The 15,864-nt window shown below is 45.5% G+C and overlaps 1 protein-coding gene, 1 long non-coding RNA gene and 1 other non-coding gene across 3 annotated transcripts in view; 1 reads left to right on the plus strand and 2 right to left on the minus strand.

Annotated features, from left to right (window-relative positions):
• The window catches only part of LIAS (lipoic acid synthetase), a 939,974-nt gene that overhangs the window by 917,216 nt on the left and 6,894 nt on the right, over positions 1–15,864 (plus strand). The window lies entirely within an intron of this gene.
• LOC126032527 (uncharacterized) overlaps positions 1–15,864 on the minus strand; it is an 891,448-nt gene that overhangs the window by 709,585 nt on the left and 165,999 nt on the right. The window lies entirely within an intron of this gene.
• LOC126032824 (U1 spliceosomal RNA) lies at positions 1,492–1,652 on the minus strand. The gene has a single exon (XR_007504005.1). It is a non-coding gene; the product is annotated as a U1 spliceosomal RNA (small nuclear RNA).

Here is a 15,864-nt window from a genome sequence, read left to right on the forward strand (position 1 = left end):
GCTGTAGGGATCAGGTGTGAATAATGGTTACATGGGGGTGAAGCAGTTGAGGAGGGAGAAGAACAAAAGTACTTTCTGGAACACTGAAAATGTCCTGGACTTTGATCTGGGTGGTGATTACACAGGTACAGAGACAGAAGAAAATCATCAGGCTCTATATTAGGGAGAAAATGTTTGGCTCACAGCTGGTTGTGCTTAGGGCTTATTCTGGAGTCTATGCTCAGGGATCATTTCTGAAGGAGTTTGGGAGACCACGTGCCCAAGGTTAAACAAGGGGTGAGTACTCCAGCCCAATTGAGCTCTATATTAAAGGGGCCAGAAAGATAGCATGGAGGTAAGACGTTTGCCTTGCATGCAGAAGGATGGTGGTTCGAATCCCGGCATCCCATATGGTCCCCCGAGTCTGCCAGGAGTGATTTCTGAGCACAGAGCCAGGAGTAATCTGAGTGCTGCCCGGTGTGACCCAAAAACAAAAAACAAAACAAAAAAAAAAGTGGTGGTAAATACTGGAGCTAGGAGCTAGGGGGTTGAAACAATATGCTTTGTCCTCTGAGTCTAAGCCCTGCCAGATTCTTTACCCAAATTCAAATAAACAAACAAAAAGGAGAACCGCTGACTGCTTTTATGGCATACTTACAGAAATCATTTTGAAGGGCCAGCTCAGTGAGAGAGCACTACTTTGCATTATAAGTGAGAACCTGGGTTTTATCCCCAAGACAGGGCTCACCCCTCCTCAAATAAAAAATGTTTAGCATGAATGAAACATTTTCCAAGGTAGAGTAGGAAAAACATGTGCATTGCACATAGCCAATCTGGGTTCGGTTCCCTGCACTGAGTATAGTCCCCGGAGTCTAACCAGGAATGCTCCTGAGCACAAACCTGAACCACCAATATGGTCCCCAAACAAACATTTCCAAAAAATAATCATTTAAAGCATTTTTCCTAATCTTCATATATGGGAGTTTTCCTCTCTGGTACTTCTCCCCCACATTTTTTCTTTTTTCTTTCTTTTGGTTTTTGGGTCACACCTGGCACACTCAGGGGTTCCTCCTGGCTCTACGCTCAGAAATCGCCCCTGGCAGGCACAGGGGACCATATGGGATGCCGGGATTCGAACCACCATCCTTCTGCATGAAAGGCAAATGTCTTACCTTTATGCTATCTCTCCGGCCCCGCATTTTTTCATTCTTTGTAAAATTTTCTTGTGTTTCTTTTTTCTTCAGGTTCTTCCATTATATTACGAAGTACTCCATGCACTTCTTTTCTTGTTTGTTTGGATGGTTGGTGGGGGCACACCTGGTGCTGCTCAAGGGTTACTCCTGGCTATATGCTCAGAAATCGCCTCTGGTTTCAGGGACCATATGGGATGCTGGGGGATCAAACCATGCTCAGTCCTAGGTCAGCTGTGTGCAAGGCAAATGCCCTACCACTGTGCCACCACTCCAGCCCTTTTTACATGCATTTCATTTATACTTTAGTTTCTCTTTCCCTGAAGACAGCACAAATATAGTCCTACTAGGACAAATTATGCAGTTGAGTTTCCCATATTTCGGGAAACTGAAAGAGTCAGCATATTGCAAGTGTGATAAATACGCCTTATTCTGGGAAAACCACCCACATGACCATGGATTTGTCCCCTCCCAGGTAAATATTTTTAGCACTTTTGGGAGCCATGGGGTAGATAGTACAGCAGGTAGGGTGCTTGCCTTACATCTGTTGGCCAAGGTTTAATCTCTAGCACCCCATATGATCCTCCAGCACCGCCGGGAGTAATTCCTGAGTGCAGAGCTAGGAGTAACCTCTGAGCTCTGCTGGGTGGTGTGGCCAAAAAATAAACAAACAAAAAAATACTAAAGGCATTTTTAGTACTATCTAATTGTGGAAATATGGAATTTTTCATATATGAATATCTCCAAATAACTGAATTTATACAAATAAAAATTTTTCTTAAAAGAAAATCATTTTTAAAATTTTTATTTCCTATTTGTGGTCTCTTCTATCATTTCAACAGGTCCTGAGTCCATTCACCTTTGTTGGAAAGTAAGTGTACTTAGAAAAGGACATTGTCCAACTGAGGTAGGTATTGTGATGGTCATTCCTGAATCTTCATTATTGCTCAAATAATAGTAATTTTTCACTGCCTCTAACTCATCTTAGATGAGTTCAGAGTGGTTGAGGGAGGTTGAACTTAAAGGTTAGAGTGCATGTTTTGCATGTGAGAGGCCCAAGTTCCCTGGCATTGCATAATCTTCTGAGCACCACCAAGAATGACCTTGGAGCACCAGGGTCATGAGTAGTCCCTGAGCTACTAAGAATGCCCTCCCTCAAAAAAAGTTATATTAAGAGAGTTCTGATTTATTCAGCACTAAGAGATCTTTGTAAAGACAACTCCACTGTATTTTAACCTGACACAGAAGCATCATTATATTAGAGGTAATAGCAAAGTATAGCCAGTGAGAGGCTGGAAAGCTAGTACAGCAGGTAGGATGCTTGCCTTGCATGCAGCTGACCTGGGTTCAATCCCCAGCATCCCATATGGTCCCCCAAGCACCAGCAGGAATGAGTGCTGAGTGAGGAGCAAGGAGAGACCCCTGAGCATCATAGGATGTGGACCCCAAAATAAAAACAAAGAAAAAAGTCAGTGATATAGGCCAAAGTTTTTCAGAGCTTAATTTGCTACATGGCATAATCCACCAATAGACTGCCCCATCCCAGTAAGAATCTTTTTTTTTTTTAAAGGGACAAGTAAATGTAACCTTCGGTGACCCTAGACTCAGACAGTTCTATATAGATCTTTGGGGACCTACAATTTCAAACAAAGGATTTTCCAAGATAAAGGGAAACAGAAATGATAAGTATCTGGAAATGGCTGATTTTAGAGATGCTTTTCCCTAAATCTGTGTACTTCTGGTAACATTTCAAACAGTAAAACCCATCATTCAACTTTAATATACGACTTAACATTAATTCACAGAGAAATCAATGCATGTACTCCTTACCTTCTCAGCGACCCTGCTATCTTGGAAGGTCAAAAAGTTGTCTGTCTGGTAAGCTATCTAACTGCATCTGGGGGCAGGCAGTAGAAAGTAAGTATTCTTACCTGAGTTTAGAAATCTTGAAAAGCTGTTGCCCACAAGGCTAATCCATTTATCACAAGTTATCTAAGGCTCAGCAGTGGGTCAGAGAAAGCAATACCAACTCTACCTTGACAGGCAGAAGAAAAGAATCAAATCTGGCCTGCCTAGGGTGAACTAGATGGCTCCACCTCCCTGGTCAGATTTGCTTAAGTACACAAGGCCACCAGTCAACTTCTTCCCATGAAAGAGGTTTCCAGTAATTTTCAAATGCTCATTGCTTCTAGCCATTTTGCAAGGACTGGGACTTGTCAGAAGGAAAAGCTTCAACAGCTTTCTTCACAGATGAACAAACAGCCTTTTATCATCAATGGGCTCCTTAAACTTTCAGACCATCCTCAGACTTAAATCTGCAAGACAGACCCAAGATACCATATGTTGCTACACTGCCTCCATGATACTGAAACTCCTTTCCCCAAAGAATGGGCCAACCTGTTTGAAGCTATTTTGTACAGGCTGCTATTTTCTGTTTAGGTTTTAACCCCCTAAGAACATAGTTGAGTTTACCAAGCTACCAGGAAGTCCAACTTACAACTGAGAAATGTAAACATTTGATTAACTTTATCATAGAAGTTCAAATCTTCTACAAAAACTATGTAAGAAATCCTTAGTATTCCTAAGAAGCCGAGAGTCCTTTGCTGCTCCCAAACTCTCCGCCACCAGCAAACAAAAATTCTTAGCAGATGCATTCTAAAAGCAGATCTGAAGATAAGAGGCAGGCTCTCAAGCTGACCTTTGATTTGTTATCTCGTTGTTCCAGGGGTGGGTGTGGGGAAGGAAAGAAAGTTGAAAAAAACGATTTTCAGGCTACCAGAACCAGCCTTTAGCAGAAGGAATGAATCACGGGACACAGCCAAGTGCGAATCACAGATTTCCACGTTTGCCTCCTAGAAACCCCGCACACAGCTGGTTCCAAGCTCTTTGCTTTAGCCAAGGCTAACAAGTTCTCTATAAAACCCTCAGCCCTGGGAGGTTTTTTTGAACCACACTCTGGTGACACATACAGGCCTCTCCAGCAAAACCGAAAACCACCTTTGACTGAAAGGGAAGATTAATTACAATTATACGGGGATTCCAAGCCACCAACAAATCAAGAATTTTGCAAAGCAATTAATTGCCCTTTCTTCTCTCCCCCAGCACTCAACCTGCATCCTTACACACCCAAGTGGGAAATAGGTATAAATGCTAAAAAATGAAAGCAGTACCTGCCCGACACCTGGAGCGCTCCTTCGCCACTCGCTCTCCTCCCACACTCTGGCAACGGAATGCCCTTCAAAACCATGGCTCAGTGCTCCTGGTAAATGTTTTACGAGACACTAAACAACCTTGTGTCCCACCCTCAGAGCAAACACTACAGGGAGAACACAATATAATGGTGGAAGAGATAGCGTGAGCTGCTCTAGTGTGCCCACGGAACAGGCAGGCTCTATTTGCACGCTTCCCCTTAATGGTGTGTGAATAGGGGGGGTGGGGGGATTTCCCCCAAATCTATGAGGGGTGAGTGTAAACTGGCAAAAGGGGGCTCCGAAATGAACTTTTAACACTTTTAAGACTGTTAAAGGTGTGTGGATCTCTGTGTGTGTATGTGAAAAGCAGCATTTTGATAAGCTTATTGTTCTAATCCTCCAACAAGCCTTGGCTTGCTAAACAGAAAAAGTGTCAGAGGCAAGAGGTAAAGTGTCGGGGTCAGAGAAAAAAAAATAAACTGACTGGAATGCACGCTTTGCATATGGCAGGCCTGGGTTCCATCCTGATTACCACGTCATCCCCTGAACACCACCGGAAGTGAACCCCAGCACAGAGGCTATAGTAGACCCCCAGCAAGACCAAGTGTGACCCAAAACAACAACAACAAAAAGCTGAGTTCACCAGGAAACTGATCAACACAGGATCAGCTCAAACATTTCTCTAGCCAAGAATGGCCACTCGACAAAATTTCTCTCTCATAACCAACCGTCCCCAACACACAGCTAGCTACTCTTCATTTTCCAGATCCCTCGAATCATTCACAGTTGGAACACCAACTCTGTTCCAAACCAGAAGTTTTACATTCCATTCAAGTTAACAATTACAACTAAAGGATAACAGAAACTTGCTGGCCCCAAGTTATTATTGGGCTTAGAACACGAGGTACCACCATGGGTTAATAAGAGCCAATGAGAGGGATCATCTGCCTCGTTTTTTCAGAGACTACATGTGAAGACTGCCGAGCCTGGAGCTCAAGAAGGCAGCAAAGCACCTCCCTGTCCTTGCAGCTAAGAGAATCCCGGGATGTTGACTTTGGACTATTGCACACCACCATCTTAGGAAAAACAACAAACATGCTCTTGTCCCCACCCCCTCCCTGTCCAAGTCCCCCAGGAATCCCCAGAACAATGCAGTCCATACCTTTGAAATGTCCAATCGAATGGCATATAAGAAAACAGAATACAGATGCAGTGTGATCTAGAGTAAACCACTTAACCTCTCTGTTTCCTCCTTGACAAAATAAAAATGGCCCGGCTAGCCCCAGAACTCCCCTGCTCTCCAAATCTGATAACTTGGAAATGGCACAGAACAGATCTTTACATTTTCCAAACCTCTGAAGGGCTGGATTATTATTTTTTTTGGCTCCACCCCAACCTTAAACATATAGGTTCCACCTTAGTTTCACTTTCCTCCTATTACAGATGCCTGTGGCTAGAGTGGCGATTGAGGGCAAATAGGTTCCATCTCCAGGGTCTGAAAGACTGATCTGGTTTGGGGAGGTATCCAGGTATCCTAACTGACAAGTTACCCACCTCCAGGGCGTAGTGAGCCTGAGGCAGGCATTTTGATTTCACAACTTCTCTGGCTCCTTCCTGCCTTCTAACCACCTGGCCTAGGCCCACTCCCTGTCCCACCTGTTTCCCCTCCCTCTTCCCTTCTTTCCTTCCACTTTCCCTTCTCTCCTTCCTTCCTACCTGCCCTCCCCCCTTTTATCTTCTCCTGTCTCCCTTTCTCTCCCAGAAGCCAGGGAGATGCTGAGGACCATTCTTCTCCTCATCCTCTTGGAACAGCTTTGGCACCTCTGGGGCCACCCACATCTGGGTCCTCTTCAGGATGGGACACTCTGGTCATGCTCACAATTGGCTTCGACCACAATTGGGCAGAAACTTGGCAGTGCTTGACAGCCAAGATGGTCCTGCATCCAGCCACCCTCTCTCCTCAGGGCCCCTGAATCTCACCTGCTCTCCTGGGCTCTGCCTGCCTTTGGGGTCCTAGTTCAAAGGCTCTTCACAGCCCTGCTGCAGACTAGTTGGTCTCAGTCTCTGGGAGTCCCACCTACTGGCTCCTGCTGACCTTGTGTCCTTCCTTGGGCAATTTTCACAGGGATACATGTCCATGACCGCATGGAAAGTTCAATACTTGTTTCCCAAGGACTCTCCCATGTGCCAGACCCCAGAGATGTGGAGAGGCCTGGAATGTTCCCTGCTCAGTGACACAGGTGACAGGAATCTGGATCTAAACAGTGCTCAAGGGATGGGGCAGGAAGGACCAGGTGTGGGTGGATGCCTGATAGCCAGGGATCCGATGGTCAGTGCTTTGCTGTCTCTGAAAAGTAGCTAAGGGAGGTGGATGAGAAAGAAGGCACAGAGGGGCCCAGTGTGTCAGACTAGTGTTCAGTTGTACTTAGGGGAGCCTTCACAGCTGTGGCCTTTAACAGGCAACCCTTGGGAACCTTGGAAATGTCCCTCTGCTAGATACTTGTACGTGTTCTCATGCTGCTCCCAAGCTGAGGCTCCAAATAGGTCTGTGATGGCTTTGGAAAGCCTCAGTATATGGTGGCTGTGTCCACACCAGTGAGTCCTCATATCCAGTTGTGCCCAAAACTAGAACAAAGACTGACTCTGTGCTGGGACAGGTTCAGGTCCTCCAGCCGCCCGAAGCTCCCCAGCTCCAAAAAGTGGGGATTGACCAAGTTTCATGTGATAAGACTAAAGAGCAGGTGGCTAGAAAGAAACTTCTTGCAGAGAGGAGAGGGGCCAGGGTGGACCTTGGTGACCCCCAGCACTCCCGAGAGAATCAGAGCTGTCCCTCCCGCAGGTCCCTGCTCCTCACCGTCATCTCACACTCTCTCTCTCTCTCTCTGCAAGAAAATAATATGGCAAATAAGCTAATTATCGAAACACGTGTGAAACAGATTCATCTGTCCTATCACAAATCTACAGGCTCTGTAGGCATGGCTCTCACTTTGTCAGGGGGAGCTGCCTTTCTCTGTCTCAGCTGGGAGCAGACTAACAAGCACTTGCCTAGTGCTTTCTGCAGCTCAGAAACAACTGGAGGCCCTAAGTAGTTCAATGGCAGAGCACTGGCCTTGCTTAAGAAGGGGTGTGGGGTGGGACAAAACTTTGAGAACCAGGGAAATAGCTCGAAGGGCTGAGTGCTTTACATGCAGGAATCCCAGGATTGATCCTCAACATCACATGGTCCCTGAGCATATTAGGACTGGCCTCTGAGCACTGCCAAGGTGGGTCCAAAAGAACAAAAGAATGAAAGAAAACACTGTTTAGTACTGGGGGGCCAGAGAGATAGTACTGGGGATAAGGTGCTTGTGTTGCACACAACTGATCTGGGTTTCATTCCCAGCATCTCATATGGTCCCCCAATCCTGCCAGGAGTGATTCCTGAGTACAAAGCCAGGCATAACCCCTTAGCGCTGTCATGTGTGGCCCCAAAACAAAATAACAAAAATTATAAGTTCTTCCTTGGGCATCTTATGTTCCTTCCCTCTACCTTTTCTTCTGATCCCAAAGACTGAAAAAGTCCTGTTCACCTTAAAAACTATTGACAAGCTATTATTATTATTATTTGGTTTTGGGGCCATGCCTGGTGTTATGGGCTTTTTCCTGGCTCTCAGCTCAGGTATCACTTTTTTTTGGGGGGGTGGGGGGTCACACCTGGCAGTGCTCGCTCAGGGGTTATTCCTGGCTCCATGCTCAGAAATCGCTCCTGGCAGACTTGGGGGACCATTTGGGATGCCGGGATTCGAACCACCGTCCTTCTGCATGCAAGGCAAATGCTTTACCTCCATGCTATCTCTCTGGCCCAGGAATTACTTTTTAAGGAGCTCAGGGACTACATGGGTAACCATGGATCAAACCTAGGTCAGCTGAACACAAGGCGAGCACTCTACTCTCTTGTCTTTCGCTCTAGCCATGACAAACTGTTATTTGTAGTGCTCTCTAAAACACAAAACTCTCCCTTCCTACTTCATGTTTGCCTTTCATTATTTTTCTGTCCACAAACCTAAGTTGAATTTAAGCACAGAAAGCTGCGTTTGAATCTCCAGGCTCTATAAGGAACATGGAGTGTGCTACTGTCCAAATTTTATAATGCTGCTCAGAAATGAAATTCAGTGGGGCCAGAGAGATAGCATGGAGGTAAAGCATTTGCCTTTCATGCAGAAGGTCATCGGTTCGAAACCCGGCGTCCCATATGGTCCCCCAAGCCTGCCAGGAGCGATTTCTGAGTGTGGAGCCAGGAGTAACCCCTGAGCGATGCTGGGTGTGACCCAAAAATAAAAACAAAACAAAAGAAATGAAATTCAGTGTGCCCAAGAAAGTACTTTGCCTGCTGAATAATATAAATGGGGTTTTGATTTTGTTGCTTGGGGGGGCTGCAGCCAGCCAGAGGGGGATGAGGATGGTCATTCCGGCTCTGTGCTGTGGGACCTAGTGTGAGGGAATTGAACCTGGGCCTAACACATCCAAAGCACACACACGCAGGCCTTCCAGCTAGCTCCCGGCCCCAACAGAAATGTTTGTGGTCTTTTCCTATTCCTAGCCATGCAATTTTAAGCTAGACTTCTACACTATTCCTCATATTAGAATGCACATGTGCAGGTATAGCCCTGTCATATTGAGCTGTGGAATCTGCATAGAGCAGAAAACAGACTTGTTCAACAGTCAGGTTACCACTGGGACTATTCCAGGCACCTCTCAATTCTGAGTACCTGCTGGACAGCTTAAAAATCTAACAGTTTGGGGGCTGGAGCAGTGGTGTATGCAGTAGGATGGTTCGATCTCCCAGCGTCCCATATGGTCCCCTAAGCCAGAAACGATTTCTGAGCACATAGCCAGGAGTAACCCTTGAGTAACACCGGATGTGCAGAAAAAAAAAAAAAGTCTAACAGTTTTTTGGCTGACAAGATGGCTCCAGACTCCAGAAGCAGGTTTGAGCAAACATGACACTATAGGAGAGGAGGAAGATGCCTCAAGAAAATTTTATTTGGGGTTTCTTCCCCAGGTCTTGACACTCCTGAAATCACTCAAGCCCTTCCTTCTCTGGAATGGAAGAGAGCACCAGCGAAAGGCCTCCGAATCTGCTCATTCACCAATATCTAACTCATACTCAGATTCCAAGCTGGGCCCAAAGTCCCTGATGTCTGATGTTTTAATAATTAATTATCCAAGGAAAGAGAAGGAGGAAGAGGCAAAGTGATTGTATGATGAACCTACATGGTTCAATACTACAGCACTGTAGGCTGATCTCTCTCTCTCTCTCTCTCTCTCTCTCTCTCTCTCTCTCTCTCTCTCTCCCTCTCTCTCTCTGTCTCTCTCTCTCTCTCTCTCTCTCTCACTTTTGGGCAACACGCAGGGTACTCAAGAATCAATGGTACTGCACTCGAGGATCATTCTTGGCAGTGGGCATCCGTGGAGGACCATATGGAATCCTTTGACAAAACTCAGGTCGCCAAGGTAAGCACCCTACCCACTGTACCATCGCTCTGGATTTTCAACAATTTTTAGGGGACAGCACCATTAGTCCAGCTGTTCTCAAAGTGAGGTCCCTGAGACTCTCAAGGAAACCCTAAGACTCTTTAAGAAGTTTGCAAGTCAAACTCTTTTTATAAAAATGGTCATACATTTTGTTGGTTTTGGTAATGGTGGCTTTGGATCACACCTGGCAGTGATCAGGCAACATTCCTGATAGAGCTCAGGGACAATATGTGGAGGTGTGTGTGGTGCTGGTGTGTGTGTGTGTGTGTGTGTGTGTGTGTGTGTGTGTGTGTGTGTGTGTGTGTGTGTGAAACTAAACTCAGCTACATGCAAGGCCAGTGTATTACCTGCTATTCTATCTCTGATCTAATAATTATGTTGTCATGATGCATCCATTTTGGTACATAGATATCTGCACTGATGAACGAAGGCAGCAGAGATATCATCCCACAATAGCAATAGCATGATAGTAGATGAAAGCAAACTCTGGTGGAGGTTGTGGTGTTAGAAACCCATATGCATGAAATCCTATCATGAGCAGTATAATAACCAGAAGCACTAAAGAATACAAGTAAACATGTCTTGCTAACAGGCACTCCATAGTTCTTGGTCTTGGTTTTTTTTTTTTTTTTTTTAGTTGTTCTTGTTTTTAAACACCAATGCACTGTGACTCATAGAGCACTCTGGGAGGTGTTTGAGGAATATGGGGTGCCAGGGATGAAATCTGGGCCTTTTGATTGCAAGGCAACCATCTTGCCCACTTGCCCACTTGTACCATCTCCTGGCTGCCATTTGTTTTTTTTTGGGTTTTTTTGGGTTTTTTTTTTTTGCCACTTGATTTTTAAACCTTCCTGAGGAATCTACTTTATTAATCAAGGAAATAAATTTTATTTCTCTTTTTGTGTGTGTGAGTACATTCCTTTTTTATTTAGTATTCTGTGTCACAAATTGGGAAGGATGATAGTCTTGTCAGCTAGCACATCATGACAACAGTCTCAAAAGAAATCACTCAGGTGACTGTTACAGAGAGCTAGTTCATTCTAGAACACCATTTTCACTTCAGTGAAAGACTGACAGATTTGTGTCATCCAGTCATATCTGGATGTTTGGTAGACATTTGGGGGGGGGAATTGAACAGTCACTTTTAAGAACACAGTGGATGTAGTCTTTGATTCTAAAGACAAAGTTGGAACATTCAAGCAAAAGTTAAAATTTTAGGGGCTGGAGCGGTAGCAGGTTTGATCCCCAGCAACCCATATGGTCACCCGAGCTACCAGATTCTGGATACAGATTCTGGATACAGAATCAGGAGTAACTCCTGAGTACCACCAGGTGTGGCCCCAAAACAACAACAAAAATGTTAAAATTTGAGGCCAGAGAGATAGCACAGCAGTAAGGCATTTGCCTTGCACACAGCTGATTTGAACAGAGGTGGTTTGAATCCTGGCATCCCGTATGGTCTTCCGTGCCTGCCAGGAGTGACTTCTGAGTGTAGAGCCAGAAGTAACCCCTGAGCTCAGCCGGGTGTGACCCAAAAACAAAAACATAAAAGTTAAAATTTTAGAGGACTTGAATTTGCCATATATGCTTGGCAAATGGCATTATGTAAAGACGTCCCTGTTAAAATAGTTGTGACATTAATGAACGTGATTTCTTAATTTGGGGGTTTTGTTGCTTGGAGGCCACACTTGGCAAGGTGCTAAGGGGTTACTCTTGGCTCTGCACTCAGGAATTACTCCTGGCATTGCTCAGGGACCATATGGGATGCTGGGGATGAAACCTGTGTTGGCCACATGCCTGCTTTCTACCTGATATTCTATCCCTCTGGCCCCTGATTCCTTAAATACTAAACAGTGAAGAGAAGGAAAAACAGAACAAACAGGTTTGATCCCTGGTGCCCTTGATCCCATATCACTGCTGGGAATCACCCCCTCAACACTGAGCCAGCAGCAGCCCCCCACCAGGTACTACCAGGTGTGTCCACAATAAACAAATGAAATATTCAGAACATGCAATTAAGTTTGGATTTCAGAAAACCAATAAATTGATTCTATTTTTTTGTTGTTGTTTTGGTTTGGTTTGGTTTTTGGGCCACACCTGTCGGTTCTCAGGGGTTACTCCTGGCTATCTGCTCAGAAATAGCTCCTGGCAGGCACGGGGGACCATATGGGACACCGGGATTCGAACCAACCACCTTTGGTCCTGGATCGGCTGCTTGCAAGGCAAACGCCGCTGTGCTATCTCTCCGGCCCCAATTGATTTTATTTTTAAAAATAAATCTGTAATTCTTGGAATAATTATACTTTTTTTTTTTTTTGGGCCACACCCAGCGGTGCTCAGGGGTTACTCCTGGCTGTCTACTCAGAAATAGCTCCTGGCAGGCACGGGGGACCATATGGGAAACCGGGATTCGAACCAATCACCTTTGGTCCTGGATCGGCTGCTTGTAAGGCAAACACGGCTGTGCTATCTCTCCGGGCCCATAATTATACTTTCTTAAAAGTACTTATTGAGACTAAAAGATAGTTCAGAAATTTCTGAAGTGGACACTTTACATGTAGAAGATCCTGTTTGAATCTCTAGCACCAGATGGTCACACGCAATGCCTGGAGCAACGTTTCAGCACAGAGCCAGGAGCGACCCCTGGGGAACTAACAGGTGTGGCACCAACTCGTATCTCACTGAAACTCCTTCATTTGGTGTTTAAGTGCTGACCCCCAACCCCACACACACACACACAAAGTTGGAGAAACACACCACTATTTCATGGTCCCCATCTATGTACTGAAACCTGAGCATCCATTAATTAAGCACCCAAGGCATACCAAGCCAGGCACTAAATTCTTGACATTTCTTACCTTATCTTTGAAATTCTACATGCAAATACTGTGAATATCCCTACTTGACAAAAACAGAAAGAGAAACCTAAAGTCAAGTGAAACTCATTATTCGTGGACACAAAACCCAACTACAATTTAGTGCTAGGCTCACCCGGATCTGTGAATAAAAGCAATTCTTTTTTTTTCTCTCTCTCTCTTTTTTTTGTTTTTTGGGGTGATCACACCCGGCAGCGCTCAGGGCTACTCCTGGCTCTATGCTCAGAAATCGCCCCTGGCAGGCACAGGGGACCATATGGGATGCCGGGATTCGAACCACTGTCCTTCTGCATGAAAGGCAAACGCCTTACCTCCATGCTATCTCTCCAGTAAAATCAATTCTTACTTAGGTCAATGAACTAGCTCAGGCGGGGCCTGGTTCTGTTCCCAGTACCTCAAGGTCCCCCAGGCACCACAACATGGAGAGACTATGAACAAAGAGTAAAGAGCAGCATCCATCAAACCAGAGTGAGGCTACATGTCCCCCTAAATCCAAGCCCCCAAGATAATGGTGTTTGCTTCATATGTGGGTGGGTGGGAAGAGTGGTGGTGTGGGTGGGGGTGAAGGGAAAGTTGGGGGCAATACCCAGTGGTGCCAGAGTCTATTCCTGACTCTGCAAATCAGGAATGAGTCCTGGTGGCTGTCAAAGAACCATATGCAATGCCAGGAGTTCAAACCAGGGTTGCCATCAACACAACCAAATGCAATGCCTTATCTCCCTTCTGTATTATCTTTCATGATAATGCTTTTTCCCTACATATCTGCGACTCCAGTATAAGTAAATCAATGTCCCAACTATAACTTCTCTCTCATTTATGAAAGGTGAAAATACAGGCTGTGGGGCCGGGCGGTGGCGCTGGAGGTAAGGTGCCTGCCTTGCCTGCACTAGCCTAGGACGGACCGTGGTTCGATCCCCCGGCGTCCCATATGGTCCCCCAAGAAGCCAGGAGCAACTTCTGAGCGCATAGCCAGGAGTAACCCCTGAGCATCACAGGGGGTGGCCCAAAAACCAAAAAAAAAAAAAAAAAGAAAAGAAAATACAGGCTGTGGGTACAGTGTGGAATAATTCTGTCCAGAGCTGGCCCCAGCACCATAGCTGGAAACAACCTCTTTTCCTCAGGGTATTTTTTGGGGGCAAAGTCTGGGGACTCTAAAATGAAACAAACAAACAAACAAAAAATCATGGCATGTAATGGACAATTCATCGAAGGCCACTGGGAGCCCGGTGTGGCACTGAAAATTATCCCTTGAGATGAAATTGAGAATGTCTCCAAATGCAGCTGTAGGCAATGAAGCAGATGCAAGCATTATTGTAAATGAGCCAAGGCCCTGTTGTGCGTATGCACATGACCCAGGTCATTGGATAGATTTAATGAGCTCTGAACAGACCATAAACACACCCAGTGAATGGAAACTGCTTTAGGATCCAGTGCGGGGGCAGGGTGTGCACTCACTCTGCTGCATGGTCTGCAAATACAAAATGCATCAGCAAACAGCCAGGCAGAGCACCCCTTCTCCAGCTATCAAGGGCTATAATGCAAAGAAGAGAGGGACCAGCATCCTGGGAGAGAGGGGTGCTTACTAGTCTCTACAGGGCGAGATGATGATCTAACCATTTTGGAAGATTTACTTTTCAACTCATTCTTTTATAAATTTGGATTTCTAGGGGCCGGGAAGGTAGTGCTAGAGGACGAACCGCGGTTCGATCCCCCAAGCCAGGGGCGATTTCTGAGCACATAGCCAGGAGTAACCCCTGAGCGTCAAATGGGTGTGGCCCAAAAACCAAAAAATAAATAAATAAATAAATTTGGATTTCTAGGAGATGCTGGGGCCACAAGAGATTATAAAAACACTTGCCTATATAGAGTCAAGGTCAAGAGAACTTTAAAATTAGATAAAGAGAGAAAGACATAGAAGATGGGGATTGGAGGAAGACAGATCAGGAAAGAAAAGATGACCCCCAATCTGGAATGGTAGATCATGAACAAGAGGTGTAGACTGGATAAATAGGGATAGATATTGCAGGCATCCAACCAATGTCAGTCCCTAGCATCCCATATGGTCCTTCAGTACCACCAGAAGTAATTTCTGCATGGAGAGCCAGGAGTAAACCCTGAACATCTCTGGGTGTGGCCCCAAAACAAAACAAACAAAAAAACAGCACAGGATGTAAGGTGTTGCCTTGCATTAGGCCCATATGAGTTTGACTCTACCATATCATACATGATCCTCCCCCACCTCCCATGAATGGCCAGAAGTGATCCCTAAGTATAGAGTCAAGAGTTATGGGCCCGGAGAGATAGCACAGTGGCGTTTGCCTTGCAAGCAGCCGATCCAGGACCAAAGGTGGTTGGTTCGAATCCCGGTGTCCCATATGGTCCCCCGTGCCTGCCAGGAGCTATTTCTGAGCAGACAGCCAGGAGTAACCCCTGAGCACCACTGGGTGTGGCCCAAAAAAACAAAAAACAAACAAACAAACAAACAAAAGAGTTAGCCTGAATAGGGGCCAGAGAGATAGCATGGAGGTAAGGCATTTGCCTTTCATGCAGAAGGACCGTAGTTCGAATCCCAGTATCCCATATGGTCCCCTGAGCCTGCCAGGAGTGATTTGTAAGCATAGAGTCAGGAGTAACCCCTGAGCGCTGCCCGGTGTGACCCAAAAACCACAAAAAAAAGAAAAAGAAAGATTAAACCTGAATAGAGTTGGATATGGCTCCCTCACCAAAAACAAACAAAAACAACAACATTATTTAATAAGATGACTTCCTTCTGGGGGAAGAGGCAAAGCGATAGTTCAGTAGGCAGGGTTCTTGCCTTGCATGTAGCTTAATCTAATTTGATCCATGTGGTCAGGGATCACCACCAGGAGTGATCCCTGAATTCAGAACCAGGAGTAAGAACTGGGGACAGTGAGAAGTGGTCCTCAAACTAATTTATTATTGTAAATTACATTTTTTAATAATTAAAGAAGAGTCTAATGATAGTACAGTGTGGAGGGTACTTGCAATATGGCAAACCTGAGTTTGATCTCTAGCATCCCATTTGGTCCTCTAGCACTACAGGAGAGATCCCTGAATACAGAGCCATGAGTAACCCCTGAGCATTGCCTAGTA

Source organism: Suncus etruscus, chromosome 16 (assembly GCF_024139225.1).
Source record: "Suncus etruscus isolate mSunEtr1 chromosome 16, mSunEtr1.pri.cur, whole genome shotgun sequence".
Lineage (NCBI taxonomy): Eukaryota > Metazoa > Chordata > Mammalia > Eulipotyphla > Soricidae > Suncus > Suncus etruscus.